Here is a 19466-nt window from a genome sequence, read left to right as displayed (position 1 = left end):
TGGCGTAATTACGACGCGGTTATACCTTGCAATCGGGTTCAGGCAGAAATCAGATCCAAAGGTTTGAAGCGTCGGATGAATAGTGATCTACATTTACGCGAAGGTTACAGCAAGACGCTGAATAGTTATATTGAAAAGGATCACGCGCGAAAATTAACCGACAAGGAACTGGAGTTTACTTGTAAGTAAACGTGGTTTTTACCACATCATTGTGTGATAAATCCAAATAAGCCTGGGAAAGTCCGTGTTGTTTTTGATGCTGCTGCCCTTTGTAAGGGAGTGTCATTGAATAATAGTAATTGGGAAATGACGTTTTCAGATCAGAGTACGAGACACCTCTCATCACCACAAATAATACATCGCGAGAATTTAAAGTATTTTTACCTAATAAATGGTTTTCATTGAGTACAGAGGAATTAAAAGATTTAGAAGGATTTAAAATAATCTATCATGGAAAAAATGAAGACGGTCATCATGATTTAGAAATTGTTGATTAAATAAAAAAAATAGATTGATAACAAAAGTAATGAATATCTAGAATCCGAAATGACTTATCTGGACAATTCAATTGCTCCGCGTAGATGGTACCATGAACGGCACCCACACAGTGATAGACAAAAGTAGTGAGATATTCAATTAATTTAAAAAAATTATTATTTTTTTCTTTTTTCCTAAAATATTAATCCATTTTTTTATTGTCAATTTTGGAATTTTAAAAGTATTTTCATTTTTAATAGCAGTTGTTTCAGAATTATTAATATCATAAATTTTATTTGATTTCTTATAGCAACTACACCCAATCAAAATGAATACAATTACAAATCCAGTTGTAAAATATAGATATTTATTAAATATTCATTATTAGAAGGAGTAGAAATAACAATATTTTCACCATTTTTATTAACGTTTTCATTATTTATTTTTTCTTTTACAGCTTTTTTATATTCTTGTGATTTAATTCCTAATTGCCGAGACCATTCAATTTGTTTCGGAGTTCTCGGTTTTTTCTTCTCTTCCACCTTGCTCATTTAATATAGAAAAATTTTTACTTTCAATATTTGAAAATGTTATAACTCCAGTTGATAATAATGTCATAAATCCACCTAATTGAAATGATAAATATCCAATCCATTTATTTAATTCAGTCATAACTAAATAATCATTTTTTAAATCGGAATACAATCTATTTTCATCTTCAATTGGTAGTATATAATTACATAATTTACTATAACCTTTTACTACATTTTCTGATATCGCATCATTAATTCTAGCTGTTCTCGCAGTTTCATAAATCTTAAATAATCTAATAATTTCATCTGATTTCATTGTAACTAATTCATTATAAGTTTAATTTTGACCGATAAAATTTTTTACATGTCCCAGATACTATTAATATTTCTAATTGATGTTTGCAGTAAAGATAATATTCATAACTATTATTTGTTGTAACATTATTTAAAGCACCATCATCTGGAGTTAAATTTGTTTCTGTTATTCCTAAATCATCTAAAGTTTTTTCAATTGGAACATCGCTATTTCTAAATTTTATTTTCTTTTCACCTCCCATTTATATAACAAATTAGTTGTGTTGTTGCAACTAGAATTCAACTTGAATGTAACTAGAATTCAACTAGATTAACAAGCTAATCGAAATATTGTTGTTTTTATTTATTTCTTGTTGAATTTTATTTGATTTTTGTTTCAACTACTAACAACTTGAATTCAACTAGAATGTAACTAGAATTCAACTAGATTAACAAGCTAGTTGAATTTAAATAAATTCATATTTAAATGGGTGTTGTAATCGAAATAGTAATTTTGATCGTTTATTATTTTTCAATTTATCCATATATTCATTATGTAAATCATGTGGAATAATAACATTTTCCTCAAGTGCATTTTTCATCGATTTCCTATCTTTATTGTAGAATGAAACTAAAAATCTAATGTTTTCTCTAAAATCTTTAACAAATGAATCATATTTTTGATTTAAAACCCATGTTGTTATCCCAAAATGTCTCCCAGAAAAAGCTAAAAATAGCATAACTCACTTTTGAATCATGTAGATTAGCACAATCATCTATGATAAATAATGTATTAGATCCTTTATATATATCAATTGCTATTTTAATACAATTATCTAAATTTTCTTTAACTGTTTTAGGATCTTATATAATAAATTTATTATCTCTAGTAATATTTCTACCATAAGTTTGATTAAATTCATATGTTGGGCAAAATAATACTATATTATCAAAATAGTTTTTATAAATATTTTCTAATAAATTTAATATAAAATAAGTTTTTCCACAATTTGTTACACCAGAAATTAACATATTATGAGGTTCAAATATAAATAATTCCTTATACATTTATATATTTTTAATTTTACTTGATGATATCCATTCATTAAATTTATCTGGCCATCCAACCCATTTTACTAAAGAATATTTTTTTCTATTAACAGTTTTTGTTTTTAATACTTTTTCAATTTTATATTCTTGTTCTAGATTATCAGTAGTTAAACTTAATTCTTCTTCATAAAAATACCCATCAACTTCTTCACCATTTAAATCTTCTAATTTATAGACATATGGTTTTGTTGTTATTACCTTTTTTATTTTATATATTTCTCTAGTAAAATTTCGATCGTATCCTTTGTCAAATATCTTTTTATATTTAGAAATTCTAACATTTTGACCAACTTTAAATTTAGGTTCGCCAAAATGATCTACAAGAAATGCTCCATATAAATTATTCCAAACAATTTCAGCATTTTCAGGTTTTCTAGCATCAATAGGTTTCATTCCAATAGAAGAATGATAAGAATTGTTATATCCTTCTATCAATTTTGGTAAAACATCAATCCATTTAAAAGTATTATTTGCTGTAAAATATTTCCACATTCTTGTTCTTAGTGTTCTATTAAATCGTTCAACAACTGCTGCTTTTTTATCCGATTTTGTTGAAAATTATCTAATATTATGATTATCTAAGAGTTCATGAACAAGTGAATTTTCAAATTCTTTTCCATCATCAAATTGTATTTTTTCTGGTTTTAGTTTATCATCCGAAAGAAATTTTATTAAAACATTTGATGTTTGTACAGCATCTTTTCTATAAAGTGGGAAGCTCCATACATAACGACTAAAAATATCAATTATATTCAATATCCACCAATAATCATCATTATCTTTTTTAACATTTTTCATATCAATTAAATCTCCTTGCCACTGTTGATCTACATAACTTACCATAGTTTTACGAGTTTTATATTTTCTAACAATCTTTTTATGTGTTGTATGTGTTGGTTGTTCTAACATAAATTCATTTATATCTTCATATTTAACTAAATTTTGTGGGATTATCTTATCTAATTTATCTTGTTTTACTTGACGCCATATATTTTTGGTAGAGGAATAAGCAACCGAACTCTCGGGGTTGTAATATAAATTTCTTGTAATATTGTTCTTTAGTATTAGGAGTTTTTTTAACACCCATTTATATATCGTTAATTTTAACTTAATATTTCTAATATTGAATACTATCTAATTGAGAATTTATAATATTTAATTGCGCGTCAGATATAATATAAATGTGCACTTTGAAATTTTTGATTCCTTTTTTCTTTTTCATGAATAATTGGATCCCATCTTTAGTATTCTGCAGCTTTTTCCCAGAACCATGTAATGAATTATCCTATGTTGTTCTAAAATCTAACCATAATGCATGTTTATTGCCGGTGTAATAATCAATTTGATTAATATTACAATTTTCAGATGATTTATTTCTTTTATTCATAAAATGTTTTCTAATTTCTGGCCACTGATCTATCATTCTCATTCCCTGACAAAAAATTTTATTTGCTATACCTTCAATTGTTATTTCTACTTTTGATATTTCAGGATTATAATAATCATCAACACTTATTGCACCATTAGAATATGTTGCAATTGTAAAAAATATTAATATACCTTTAATAGATCTTCTTGGGAAGTTAATATTCTCATTACTAATTTCATCACTTGCATCAATAGTTACAGTTTTAAATTTATCATATCACTACCATTTTCTTTAGTTAACCATACATCTTTATAATGCATAGATAAATTATAATCATCTAATGAGAAAACTGTTTCTCGACCAATCTTTATAGTTAATTTTTCAATCAAATATCTTCCAACATTATCAACAACATTATTATTATTATTACCAGTTACATTTATATCAGCTGATAAATAAATACTATTTGGAACATAAAAAGTATTTTGATTTAATCTCGGGATTCTAACATATGAAGTTTCATCAGGATTAATATTAGAAGGATTATGAGTAATAATATGATGAGATCTAACGATAACGATGACGACGACGACGACGACGACGATTGATGATGATGACGATGATGACGATGATGACGATGATGATGATGATGCAATATCTGTTCAGCAAGAGTGTCAACCTGGTTTTTGCAAAGAAAATAGAATTTGGCAAAGTCAACCTAAGATAGGCAAAATTAGAGTTGGAAACATTTCGCTTGGAGCCTCTATTCTATTTGCTGGATTAGCGCCAGCAAAAGCCTTCAGAATGCTGCAACATATGAATGTTCGATGTATGAGTTATGATACATACATGAAGATGCAAACCAAGTACCTCATTCGTGCCGTCAATGATGTTTTTGAGAAAGAACGCGAGATTTCTAGTATTAGAAACAGTGAAATCGGTGGTAATGTGGCTTTAGGCGATGGGCGAGCTGATAGTCCAGGTAATTTTTTTTACATAAATCCAATTAAATTTAACATACATACTTGTAACGCATTGTTTCCACAGCATTTAGTTCATATTTCTAGGTCACACAGCTAAATACGGTACATGCACAATCGTTGAGAAGTCGAGCAAGAAAATAATTGCCGCAGAACTTGTTCAGGTATAATTTCTTGGCTATGGTGCCTAAGCAAAAGGGGCTTGGTTTGAACACACTAAATCAAAATGTGTCTTATGGTTTTCAGTCCAACGAGGTTAGTTCCAGTTCGGCAATGGAGAAGGAAGGACTTATACGGGCCCTAAAAAACTTGATGATGCCGGAATAAGTGTTAAAGAGCTTGTGACCGATAGGCATCCCTCTATCAGAAAAATGATGAGAGAGAATTATGCACCAATTAAGCATTCTTTTGATATTTGGCATGTGGAAAAAGGTAAAAGCTCAACTTTTTAAAGTAAGTGTAGAGGCATTTATTTGCCTTTCAAAAACTGTTTTCAATCTTAAATAGATGATAGAAAGTGGTTTAATAGTCGTAAGTATTAAAATAAACCATTATCAATTTTCGGTTATTTACAAATTGTACTTATATTTTGAATACCTTACAGGTAGAATCAGCATGTCTTTATGATGGTAATCAAAAAAACATTATATAATAGATGTATAACATATAAATTTCACAGCTTTTATTGTAATCACTGCTTTATGACTTTCACCTTACATGTTATTATGGTTACAGAATGAGTAAAATATCAACTCCAAATAAGTCTTTAGCTCTTGTTGGTTTGTGTTATTATGCCTTTTCTCATCCTTCTTCAGGCTATAGGTTTACACTATATATCTCACCTAGCTTTTCGAAAATAGCACCCTTCATTTTATATGCACCTGTACCATACCTTGAAATGGGGAGACTTTTGTTTGTAGATTCAAAAGCATATACTCGTTGACATCAAACTGTATTTTCAACAAATGTTCTGAAGGATGTTAAACAGCTTTCACCGAACAGTGTCACATCCGGAGTTGAATCGTTCCATTCACTGCTGAAGCACATGGCCCCAAAAATGCTCCATTTCAGTTATCATGGCATGAGGGCAAGGTAAATAGAGAACTGGAGTATTTTCAAAGATCCTCGATAAAGTGCCAGCAAAATATTGATGTTCATTTGTGTAACATTTTCAGGTATCAAATAGCAATCCTTCATCACAATGAAAATGTTGGCGGAAGCAAGCTAAAACAAAACACGGTGACGATAGGTACTTAATTGTATATCCGAAGTTCAAGCAAGGAAGTTATACTCTTTGCAAAGTATTTGAGCGAGCAACTTTCAGTAAGTTTATATTAATGACTTAATCATATAAATATATGTACATATATTTATTACCATGGAGTTTTGGCACATTGTTTATTTCAGATTACATTACTCCACTAATGGCCTGTGTCAGCGACCGTGTTGTCTCTGGTAGGAGTTACCCCAGCGACAATTCCAAACCACCACCCCTGACAAGTAAAGTAACTCGAGTCAACAAAGAAGATGCTATCATGCACAAGACCCGGTTTGCTGATAAAGAAACCGAATAAATAGCACACAAAACTGAAGGTTTTCATAAACTAGTATTGCCAATCGTAACAACAACATGATTGTATATTTAAGAATGGTAAATAAATATTAATTATAAAAAATAATTTTCATCCCTTCAAATTATGAAATCATGTAGTAAATAAATAAGTGCAGGGCTGTAAATGTATGATCTAAAACAACAAACCTATTAGTTAACACTACTACAAAATGTACTTAATTTAGATTTGGTTGTTTAAATCCTTTGTAAATGCCACCTTCATCTGGATAAGTTTCTCTCATTTGTGAAACAACACAACTTGGAATAGGTATTCTTTTCTTTTTTTCCCAATATTCCATAGTTCCACTGGGTAAATCTTCTATAGCCAGTATATCTATATTTTCTGTAAATAGAATAAATGCATTAAACTTTTGTTTATATTGATGTACATTCATGCAAAAGAATTTCTCTTTGCCTGAAACAATAAAAAATTTAAAAAAAACTAATTATTGCTATTTTTCTACTTACGCTTGATTGGGCATTTCAGGTTCAATGTACCCATCAGCTTTTAAATATTGATATGCCATTTCGAGAGACCACGGATCTAGACAAACTGAACGAAACCCAGGATTTGCGGTGATGCACATCAACTCGTGACCATTTTCAGAGGAAAATTCTTCCACTTTATGGAGGACAGCATTCTTTTCGTGGCAGCAATAGCTTTCTGGTTCTGTCTCCATGCTAACACAGTTATTACATTCACACCTATGAATTAAAAAAGATTTCTGTATTGAGTATATTTGTTTCAATCCTCAACGAATCGTCCTCGCATTGGTCTATTAATGAATCAAACAATCAAACCCTGGCAAGCGATGATGCAAAAATGGTCTCAAGTAAAAAAACGTTCATAAATATAGGCCTACCAATCTTTGTTTCCAATCCTTTCCATCCCTTCACCTAGTAGGCCTTCCTCTGACATTAGATTTATCTCTCCGTTATCTTGTTCACGTATGGCTAATGGTTCTAGCGAGTAGGGATCTAAGCTATTTAAATTGGATTCTTCTAAGTCTGAATGAGTACGTGAGTCATCGCCTGAAAGGAAGCCAAATAATTTTCATTTTGAGTAAAGCTGAGAGATCTCACATCAACTGCTTTTTGTCGATAAAAAAATCTTCCGAAGACAGTATTATTATAATATGTAGACTTAGTACAAATACGCATTTAATAAGTAGGCCTAGTTGAGAATGTGCGTGTCCGCTGTCAGCTGTATAGCCTATTGTAATTTGTAATGTATTGACGAGTTTGAGAGTAACCGGCAGGAAAAACAAACGATTACTTTCAGACACGCGTTTGATATACGATCTGTCGGTAATTAAGAAAGTGCCTATAGCATTTACAGGGCATCACGTTTATACTTACTTTGATTTGATGATGATAACGTATCGCTTACTACGCGGTACACACAGTTGACAAACAGTGTTTAGGCCTGTGCCGGTTGGTGCGGACTGTGACTAAAATATACTGGTTGGTCAGTTGGTTCGGTTGTGAAGTGTGGAAACTAAGAAAGCCTACCGGTATCTATTTGTCTAGGCCTATTTTATAGTAGCCAATACCATTTTAAGTACGTAGTTGTTGCCCGGACGTGACTGTACGGTGATCTCCACAGGTTAACCGTACGTGAGTTCCCTACTAACGCCGTACGTGAGTTCCTAGTAGCCAATACCATTTTAAGTACGAAGTTGTTACCCGTACGTGACTGTACGGTGATATCCACAGGTTTACCGTACGTGAGTTCCCTACAAACGCCGTACGTGAGCTCCTATAATCTCCAAACGTGCATGCGTGAAAGAATAGAGTTTGGGTTAGGTGAGGCTAGGCTATTTGTAAATTAAATTTCATCCACCCTGCAGTTACGTTCTGTGGCACAGTGGGTAAATCACTGGACTACTACTGGATTTTTTTTTTCGTTCGGTTTTAAATCCCAATATTGCAAGTCTGAGCGTCAACGTACTCACATACGGCTAACCTGTAGAAATCACCGTACAATCAGGTACAGGTAACAACAGCGTTTTAAGTATTAAGTGAGTAAGATAAGCCTACCACACCTATATACTACAAACACAACTTTTACCCTCTCGTCGGCCCTACAGTGATGTTTCTGGTGCCATTATAACATGGATAGGATTTGGTCAGGACTAGCCTAAAGTCTAATTCAGTCTATGCCCTAATTCACTCGATAGTCCTATTTTTAAAACAATACAGTGAAGTATTCACACGCAGAAATGCTAATTGATTTGAGCCATGCAATTAAATTTTACTCAGGCCTTCTCTGGCCTGCTGACATTAATAGTCAAACCTAGATCCTAAACGTTCACGTGGTCACGGCTTGTACACCAGAAATCATTGTAGGCCTGTACATTTTGCTGTACGTAGGTTTGGTATACCGATTTCTCCAATCTTGACTGAAACGTGTACGGTACAGCTTTACGCATTATACAATTTTACCAATGGGAATAGGGCCTATTGATTGGGCTTATTATTTCCTGCTTTAGAATACTGAAATAAGCCTAACGTGCATTCAAAATCCAACATTGGTGAAAGTTTGATTACTGTATACATGTACTGTAGGTTTTCATGTTGTATGAATATTTTGCAGTTCAAATGGGTATGATGCTGATACCAATGTCAAACGCATGAAGTTAGATGGTCAAGACCAAGATATCTTTTTTCGACCGATGTTGCACCATAGAAGATCTGATTCTTTCAACTCAAGCAAAGTGATTCAACACGATCGACATAACACTAGAATAGGTTTGCAGTGACTAACAGTTCATTTCATTTAGTCCTATGTACTTTTTAGCCAATTTGGATTTGATTGTAATTGAAACTCTGGAACTGTTAACAAGACAAGTTGAAAAAACACAAGTTATGCTTGATTCTCATATTCAAATTTATGTTCAAATTCAAATTTATTTTATTGCATCATATTTTCATAGCATATCATTGGTTCATACAGTAATACAAGTTAGGACAGAACAAATATTATCATAGAATTTTCAAAAAGGCATTGAATTTCTATAACTAAATGAACATTATTTTTCCAATTACTTAGATCATGAGTTGACTCTACCGTTTATTAGGAAACACGCGCAACTAATGGAATAGGTTTGATTTACACACATGTTGCAGGTATGAATTGTTTATCACTATAGAATTTGTAATCCTTAAAAGCCAAAATCAACATCAGCCGGAAACCCAGACCAAATCAATTCATAATTTATTGATTGAATCTACACTACAATATATGTTAATTATTAATTAATAATATATGTTAATTATTCAAATATTTCAATAAAAAGATTAACTTCTTAAATCTATTCCAAATCATAATACGTTCTGTAAATTCACTCAATCTATTGACTCAGCAGGTGCTTAAGATGAGTTCATAATAGGACAGATCCATTTTTAGCCAACTTAGCAGCGGGCTATTGTGTTCACATTCCGTCCGTCGTCCGTCCGTCCGTAGACGGAATCCAGTTATTTTGGGAAGTTTTGAAGACGCTTCTTCGATGTAATGTCTTGATATTTGGGTTACACATGTATCTACCCTAGACACATCTTCAGCCCAAAAACTGGCCCAGGTATTTTTGATCAGCCAATTTTGACGCAATTGGCGGCCATCTTGGTGTTATCGGTACTCATTCGTAGGTGGGAAAAAGTTTTTCGACATTATATTGATACCTAAGCATATTTTGTTACAACAATGAATTAGAAAGATTGTAGATTTTAAGCTGTTCTATGATTGTGGTGAGTTTCAAGGTCATTACTTTTTGTATATGGCCACCTGTAGGGGCATTGAATAATATAATATCTTAGTATTTCTATATTATATTTGTACCAATGCATATTTTGTTACCACAATCAATTGCAAAGTTGTAGCTCATGATATCGCCTATGATTGTGGTCTGTTTTTAGGACATTAGTTATTCTATATGGTCACCAGGGGGCATTGAATAGTGGAATAACTTAGAATTTCCTTATTTTATTGGTGCCTTGGCATATTTTGTTACCATGATCAATTGCAAAGTTGTAGTTCATGGCATGGTCTATGATTGTGGCGAGTTTCAAGGTCATTGGGTTTTGAATATGGTCACCAAGGGGCATTGAATTGTAGAATAACTTAGTATTTCCATATTAAATTGGTAACGAGGCATATTTTGTTAACACAATCAATTACAAAATCGTAGCATATGACATGTTCTATGATTTTCAGTTTGAGTTTCAAGGTCATTGGTTTTTGTATATGGTCACCAGGGGGCATTGAATATTGAAATTGTTAGATTGTTGAGCATTTGAAACAACTTCCCAAGTGGGCATGGTGTCCCTGGACCCCTAGTTAAGCATGGTGATAATACAGTATCATGATGTTTGAATGCCAAAATAAATGCCTGGTCAAATAAATTCATATTTGTTGATTGTACGTCCGCTTAATATGTTCGCTTTCAAAGCTAAATCATATTTGACGTTTACACAGCGGTTGCATATTAGGTTCGAATCTGTCAATGCATTTTATTCTATGTATCGGTATTTCAATTTACTACAATTCCCATCGTTCTGAATGGCTCTGCAGAAAACCCGTCATCGCTGCTTAGCAGCTATATTTTGAATAATATTTGTAAATATTTTGAAGATTTAACAAAAATCATCCATAGAATCCCTCATTCGCGCATTTAAAGCCAAATAGAGCCCATGGGGTCATATTTGTCCCAGCAGCATTGACCCCCTGAAAATTTTCAGTACAACAAAAAAATTTAAAAAAGTCACTCAGAAAGACCATAGGGACACATATGGGCATACTATGTTGTCATCTGGCGGCAGATTAAATAACCTTTAGGTTTTTACAATGAATTCAAAATGGCGGGCCCCGTGGAAATGAAGAGTGCATTAATATGTGTGTAGTCATCCAGCCACAGATTATATACCAGGTAAGTGGTGACACTGTATTGTTGTTAGTTGTTATCTATAGTACTGAAAGCACACGTAGGCCGCGTTTTTAATGTGATAAATGATGAGGATGGTTCCAGTCAGGTGTGTTATTTAGCGTGGGTCACATACGTTCCTATGGTTCTTTATGTCTTATGCAAAATTTCATAATTAGTCTTCAAAATACTATTTAAAGGGAAAAACTATGGCCTACTGTATATGCATTTACTGTGTATGCATTACTGGTTCAGAGATGTACTATATTAACGTAATTTTTCTTTATTTACATGCTTACAGAATGTGACCGGACAATGTCCACCTTCATCGAGCTGTCCAGTTACAAAAACGGATGTGCAATCAGATAAATATGCCTACTAGCCAAAACTGACCAAAAATGTGTCATGAGTGCGAGGATGGACTTTGTTTCACACAGACACGTTTCCGTCGCCATGAGTACCGTATTAATTGAACTATACAATGCCTAATTGGTATTATGAGGACTGTTAAGATGCTGAATGTGCTTATTTTGTGATATTACGAAATTTGGCAACGCTTTTTACAATATTTATGACTTTGACACATACATTCCCACGTGGACGTACGTGACCAATTTACAAAATGTAGGTCACAGTTTCCAAATTTCAAAAATGAAACCTGGGTTGTACTTTGCTATGCTATAGCTGCAATTAATTGCATTTTCATAATTTTTGTGTGGTTACAATTAGTCTTGGGTTCTCTAGGGGTAAATTATCCGACGCGACGCGGCCCGCAAGTTTCGACGAGAGTCCATCCGTGACCGTAATTTCCTTAGCCGCAATTTACCCAACCCTACATGTGTTCAAAATAACACTTTTCGAGAAGGACGGTATGGAGAAATACAGAAAATTTGAATTTGCCTCACACGCGCGATTAACTTACAGAGCTTCCAAAAAAGTATATAAAAGTATTGAAGCCGTGAGATTTAATGTAGAAATCTGACGATTTTCTATTACAGATAAATCTATTCTCGTAATCGATAAAATGATATTACCGAAACATGTTTTTTTCGCAGAAAATGAATTTCTTTTTGATATTTGATCACGGACCTTCGCTCACGAGATCTTCGATATTTTGGGTGATTTTCTTTGGTTACGCCGAACACCGGATGCTTTTCTTCAGCAAAACCGGTGCAGGTGTTGACGCCGATAAGCGTGGACTGTTGTATCACTTGATTTAGAAGAGCCGGCCTAAAAATGGCTTTAAATTCCGAAATAGCGGCAACAAAAATTTTGAAGTGGGCCGCCGGATCACCGGGGACCAGTCAAACATAAATCTGAAAACACGGAATCGGCCGTAAGCCTTTTATCTCTAAACATTTACATCAAACTAAACAGGTACAAATCATCCTTGCTTATGATGAACTCGCTCCATTATGAACGATTTCAGCGAACTTCCGCGAAGCTGAATATTTAACCACGCCCTTTGCCCGAATACATATATATATATGGTAAAGTGTAAGTCGTCTTTACTTTTTTCTATGTTGAACTTAATAAGTAAACATAGTCACTTTCCATACACGTTTCTGAAAGAAATGAAATTAATATACGGCCGATTCCGGTTTTTTTTTCATCTTCACCCATCAAGGGATTCGAATTCACTAAGCTAAGCCGTTCCCAGCTGCCCGCTGGTGGAAGCGAGTAGGTGGTGGACGATACTGGTGGACCCTTGGCAAGTGCGGCTTTCCGTTTGACTGGTACCCGCATGATCTGGCGGCCCACCTCAAAGTTTAAGTTACTGATATCTCGGAATTTAAAGCAATTTACTACTCGACTCTTTTAAATCAATTGATAAAAATAGGTGCATGTTTATATCGGCGTCAATATCTAATATAAAAACACCCCTTTTTAATATATATGATGTTACCCGAGATGGGCCCCATGTGCGGGCCCCAATCCGCTACACAGAAACCGTTTCACCGTGAAGGGTTTTCTTTAATAAAGTGAGTTGTTCGGTTTTAAATTGCCGACCTATTATACTTGTCGAGAATTCCGACGATTTTAACTTTCAGACCTATATAACTTGCCGAAAATTCCGACGATTCTAAATTGTTGAAGGGAAGATAGATTTTCGAGCAAAGACACGGCCCATCGATCCAACTATTCACTTTATGTCTATAAGGGTGATCGATCCAAGCCACTTTATATCCGGGTAATCCACGCAATCACATAGCACCAGCTACTTTAGGAAAAACTAAATCATGCACACCTTCGGCCCCTCGATCTCAGCAACTTTATATAGAGCCTAATGGTAAACCACGCATACACGCTACCCCTCGATCGTAGCCACTTTATATAAGGCTAATACAAGCGCACACACAGCCCCTCATTCGCACACACAGCCCCTCATTCACAGCCACTTTATAAAAGGCTAATCCACGTACACGCCCAAATTTAAAATCGTCGGAAATTGCCGACAGGTAAATAGGCCAGCGATTCTAAATCGGCGGAATTGTCGACAAGTAAAACAGGTTGGCTACCTGGATCAATGATTTTCCTACTCGCGGGAGAATACTTGGTATGTACTCAGCCTGTGCAGATCTACTTTTACCTGTTCAGGTGTTGAGTCCTGTATGGGAACAGACAGGCGTGCAAACAGATTGGGGCAACGTCAATACCTTTGGCTGTGGCGACGCTCGGAAAGAACGACACTGATCACAAGAATGACACTAGGAATAGATGTGCACTAATGATGATAGTAAATGCTCAAATCCCTGGAAAATATTTCTTCACTCGTCGAACGAGCTCTACCAACGTAACTTTGATTCAGATTCTCCGGCGGAATCTGCGCCTCGAAGTCACATATTTGCTGCCACAGCCCCCAACTCGTTGAATGTTATTATAAGTTGAATAAATCATGATTTTAAGTAGAGGAAATCATACATACCTACGTTTTCTCTCAGTTTAGCAGCATACAGCTGTTGAACTGCCACGTCCGTCCTTGCCTTTTTATGTGTTGGTGCCATATGGTATGTATGTATAAATTGCGTGAGAACATCTCTAGCTTTGCGTTTTCGGCTGCGCTTGTTAACACATTTGTATCGGTATATACGAACCTATTGAACAGATTTTGATAAAATATTGTACCATGTCCCTTAAATTGGGATACATAAATTGGCCTATAAAATGATTTCATATCCGGATACAATCAATGAATGTGATCTGGGGAAAAATCATATTTGTAACCATTTATCTAGGCAGAATTTAAAGGATTTAAAATCAGCCTCCAAGGATCAAACTCATATCGGATTTCTAGTTTTCGAAGCTCAAAAGTTAAAGAATAGCTATAAAAATTAGCGGTAACAGAATATATACAGAGGTGTAGTCGTGAAACGATGGAATATCGTACTTAGATTGAGTTGTGCCCGATGATCGATCGCCTCTAAAGATGAACTTCTCCAAAAAAATAGGCTAACAACTAGGCAATCTCATGGGATCTACTAACAACTGTACTGGTGGCTGCCAAAATTCGAACTTTCTTCTCTCTACTGGTTTCCCATTTTAACTACTCTCTCCCTCTACCAAGTTTCAACCACGTGATCTCTCCCTACCAAATTTAGTATGGTTTCTACAGAATCTGCAACCTCCATCAACCACTCTCCGACTAGAAATATATTTCCACCCACCAACACTACATACCAAGTTTCTGAATCATGTTTTCTGAATTATTCCCTTAGACTAAGCTATTTACATTTCTTTTTTTCTTCGTTAAAACCAACTCTTCACATTAAATCATTATTAGGGTTTCTGCTGCTTTCGCAGAAACCCTCTTGTACTTCTGTTGATTATTATTATTATTATAAATGGTCCACTTTCCAGCCAAACATTTTTCATAAAATTTAACTCCTCTCAGATTCGACTACCAACGGCTTATAAACGTAATTTTAAATTCTGTCAGAAATATAACTCAACGCCTGACCATTTCGAATTTGCGAATAGTAATCTATTATGAAATAATCCCGTGTAATTACCGGGTCTAAACAGCGACAAACTCAACCCTTAATCGCAAATTCAGACTTAAAATAAGTCCGGATCCGTCATTTACTGCGGACAATATGCAGTCAACATGGCGGATGGTTGAAATCATTTTCAGCTTAAATTTATCGCAAATTTCTGGCGAGTTTTAGGACTTTAATGAACTCTGATCCCTAAAATGAGTCAATTGATTAATTCTATTAGTAAATCAATTTACGTTGGCTACATTTCCTGAAGATTTCTGGCTCAGATCAACGTATTATGAACCGGAATGGTAGGGATATTCTTATGGAATTTTACTTCCGCGTTCACTTGACGACTCGGATCGATGACAACGACAGCAGAGTTTGTGCAAGTTAAGGTGAGAATCCACTAACCAGGGAATGTAAGACATGATTTCTTGGTGTAACTGCAGTTAAGTTTACGTTTCCACTGGGTCGTGCAATGATATGAGTACATACGGTATGATAGCAAATGAGTCCTTGGCAAAGCAATGATCATTGTTGGCTACCTACTTGCCTAATGCCTAGTTTTTTGGGGGATACGCCTAGAATAGATTTAGGCCCTTAATGTAGTGTGTAGGGCCATTGGAAAGCCTTAGTAGTTAGTAAAGGACTGGTTTACACTTATGTACAAGATTATTTATTTCGATTACTTTCTTTCCAGCTATTAATCGTGGAATGAACTGGTCACTACGGTCTTCGATTCCTTTGCCGATTCGTGCAGCTGGTAGGAATATATTTAAACCACAGTGTGCAAGTGTACGTTTCAAATTAAGCGTCTCAGATGCTGTAAGTACTTGACGTTTTGTGTAATTGTTTTTTTCTAATGTCATGTTTAAAATATTTGGATCAGTAATCAGTCGTGCCAGTGTACATGCAGAATTGGATTCATTGTTGTTATGGGATGATAATTCACGAGTATCAAGAGTCCTACGATATACCCTTGATATGAAGCTTTTAAAAGTTTATCATAGATTTGTTTTGGAGTAAACCGAATAGCCCTTAAAATACCAATTCCACATGGCTTAACGGTCGGTGTCTATGCTCCGCGAGACTGTAGTAATAGATGTTTCACGACAAACGCACGATTTAAATATTTATTATACTTTCTTTCACTGCTCTATTATATTACATAACTGAGTAATTCTTACATTAGATGGCTTAATTACAGGTGGAAAAAGGTCAGATGGCATGAAAATCGACTGTGGCTGACAAATTGACGCGCGCAGATAAAGCGTTGAGGTTTCAAAAGCTAGATGTCGCCAAAATGCTTGTATCATCAGGGGTAGACAAACTATCCGAAGATAAATGAAAACTCCACCTTGTTGATCGTCAATTGATTTAGCTGTAATTATTTCGTCAGGATCAATCGACGCATAATTCATTTCAAAATATGTGTTCAGTAGAATTTCTTTCAATAAAATAAGAATCTATTTGAATAATTTTTTACTAATGTATTCTGGAGTGAATTTTAATTGATCTCAAAACCAGAGAAAGCATTCTTCAAAAAATTAGAAAGTCCTAGAATCATATAAAATTCCTTGAAGTCATTTAAGGTCTTTTGCTCGAATCATACCAAGTGCTCAGGTGGCTAATTCAATTCCTCACTGTCCTATAATGCCGAGTACGACTGAGAAAGACGCTACACGCTGAAAGACGTTGCGCTGTGTTAGTGTAATTTGGATAAGTCGGCAATATAATGACGGCCCTGCCCCGCGAGCTCCATCTGAGACATCATAAACAAGTTGGACTGTATTGCTTCGATGCTTTGACAAATGGACTCCAAATATCCACATACCCAGCATAATGTTGACCCAGGTTGCGCTTCTTGGCAATAGTCATATGTTATGGGCTAGAATTATTTCGATAGTCATATGTTATGGGCTAGAATTATTTCGATGAAATCTTCGTACGCTTCCCAGTTCGACATACGCATGGTGGATAAGGTGTTTGACTCCCAACTGAGAGGTCGAGGGTTAGAATCCTAGTGAAACCATGCATTTAGGTAGGACACGTAGCTGCGCCGGCGCGCAACAATTTGTTTATTAATGAAACAACATGGTGGATGGTTGAAATAATTTTCGGCTTAAATTTATCGCGAGTTTTAGGACTTTAACGAATTTCACGAAACCATGATTTCTAAAATGAGTCAATTGATTAATTCTATTCGTAAATCAATTTACGTTGGCTACATTTCCTGAAGATTTCGGGCACAAATCAACGTGATATGGACAGAAATTGTAGGAATTTTCACACGGAATTTTACTTCCGCGTTCAGTTGACGACTCGAATCGATGACAACGACAGCGGAGTTTATGTATTTTAAGGTGAGAATCCGTTAACCAGGGAATGTATTAAATGATTTCTTTAATAATATGAGTATGGTAGCAAATGAGTAGGGCTTCTCGGTGAAGCAATGATCATTGTTGGCTACTTACTTAATGCCTAGCTTTTTTGGGGATGCGCCTAGAATAGATGTAGGCCCTAAATATAATGGGTAGAGCCAGTCAGTGGAATGCCTTAATAGCAGCTAGTTATGGCCTGGTTTACACTGAATGTGCATGACAATTTATTTTGATTACTTTCTTTCCAGCTATTATTCGTGGAATGAACTGGTCACTACGGTCTTCGATTCCTTTGCGGATTCTTGCAGGAATATTAAACCACAGTGCGCAAATGTATGTTTCAAATTAGGCTTTTTCGACATTGACAGCCGAAGTCGTAACTTAACACTCTAACTGAAGCGCAACTGTCTCAGATGCTGTAAGTACTTGACGTTTTGCATAATTGTTTTTTTGTAATGCAATATTTGGATTAGTAATCAGTCGTGCTAACGTACATGCAGAATTGGATTCATTGTAATTATGGGATGATAATTCATGGGCGTCACGAGTCCTGTGACATACCCTTGATATGAAACTTTTTTGATGTTAATCATTGACTTGTTTTGGAGTAAACTGAATAGCCCTTAAAATACCAATGCCACGTGGCTTGGTGTCTATGCTCTACGAGACTGAAGTAATAGATTTTCACAACAAACTCATGATTTCAAATAGTCTCCTAAGATATCTATATATTATTTCGCTCCTTACCTGAGTAATTCTTACATTTGATTGCTTAATTACAGATGGAAAGAGGTCAGATGGCATGAAAATCGACTGTGGCTGACTAATTGGCGCGAGTAACCAAAATGCTTCGATCATCAGGGGTAGACAAATTAGCTGAAGATGAATGAAAACTTCACCTTGATGATCATCAGTTGATTTTGCTGTAATTATTTTCCTGGATATATCCTTCATTTCCAAAACTGTCTTCAGTAGAATTTCTTTCAATAAAATATTTTGAAGATTGAATTTGAATTGATCTTAAAACCAGAGAAAGCATTCAGAAATTTAGAAAATCCTTGACTCATAATCAAATTCTGTGAAGTCAGTTAAGGTCTTTTTGCTCGAATCAAGCCGAGGGCTCAGGTGACTAAAACTTAATTCCTCACTGTCTTATAATGCCGAGTACGACGGAGTTTACACATTGAAACACGTTGGGATGTGTAAGTGTAATTTAGATAAGTCCACAATATAATGACCGCCCTGCCCCGCTACATCTGAGACGTCAACAAGTTAGATTGTATTGCTTCGATGACAAACTGACTCCTACGCAAGATGACCATCCAATTCAAATGTAAATTAAGAAAGAAAACAACAACACTAGTTGCGTTGATCAACAAAAATAAATCAATAGTTTATTACAATACTTCAATTTCAAAATAAGGATAGGAAAAAAGTGAACAATAAGTGTGTTTGCCATGCGTCTTTAAATATTTCCCAAGAATATGTCTTTGTCTGGCCACCACCTGCCTCGACGTCAGACTTTTTCGAGATTTTCGCTAAAAATACGAAACAAGACAAAATTGATGGATGGGAATCATACATGCTACATTCACTTTTACTGCGAACATTGGAATGAGCTAAAGCAATTTTCTAGGAGGAGAAATTGAGCCAAATGATGTTTCAAAATCTGGACGGGAAAATACATGTTTATATTGATAAGGTAAATATCTGTATAAAAGGTTGTATAGCAACTTGAATTGAAGGATTAATGCAATAGGTCTCTTATTCTAAAAGACGAGTGAGCCATACTTACTAGATTGGTCATGTGA

General features: G+C 34.7%; 1 protein-coding gene and 1 long non-coding RNA gene across 2 annotated transcripts in view; one reads left to right on the top strand and one right to left on the bottom strand.

Moving 5' to 3' along the window:
- LOC141898436 (delta-1-pyrroline-5-carboxylate synthase-like) overlaps positions 1 to 14273 on the bottom strand; it is a 377354-nt gene extending 363081 nt beyond the window's left edge. The window contains exon 1 of the mRNA XM_074784307.1: positions 14221 to 14273. The gene's annotated coding sequence lies outside the window, so the exon portion shown is untranslated. The remainder of the gene's footprint in view (positions 1 to 14220) is intronic.
- A 3280-nt stretch (positions 14274 to 17553) lies between these two features.
- On the top strand, positions 17554 to 18491 carry LOC141898397 (uncharacterized). The gene is made up of 3 exons (XR_012618555.1): positions 17554 to 17637; positions 17904 to 18073; positions 18438 to 18491. It is a non-coding gene; the product is annotated as an uncharacterized LOC141898397 (long non-coding RNA).
- Positions 18492 to 19466: the final 975 nt, after the last annotated feature.

The sequence above is a fragment of the Tubulanus polymorphus genome, chromosome 2, assembly GCF_964204645.1.
Source record: "Tubulanus polymorphus chromosome 2, tnTubPoly1.2, whole genome shotgun sequence".
Classification (NCBI taxonomy): Eukaryota; Metazoa; Nemertea; class Palaeonemertea; order Tubulaniformes; family Tubulanidae; genus Tubulanus; species Tubulanus polymorphus.
The sequence above is the reverse complement of the archived record's forward strand: the minus strand, read 5'-3'. Positions and strand labels throughout refer to the sequence as shown.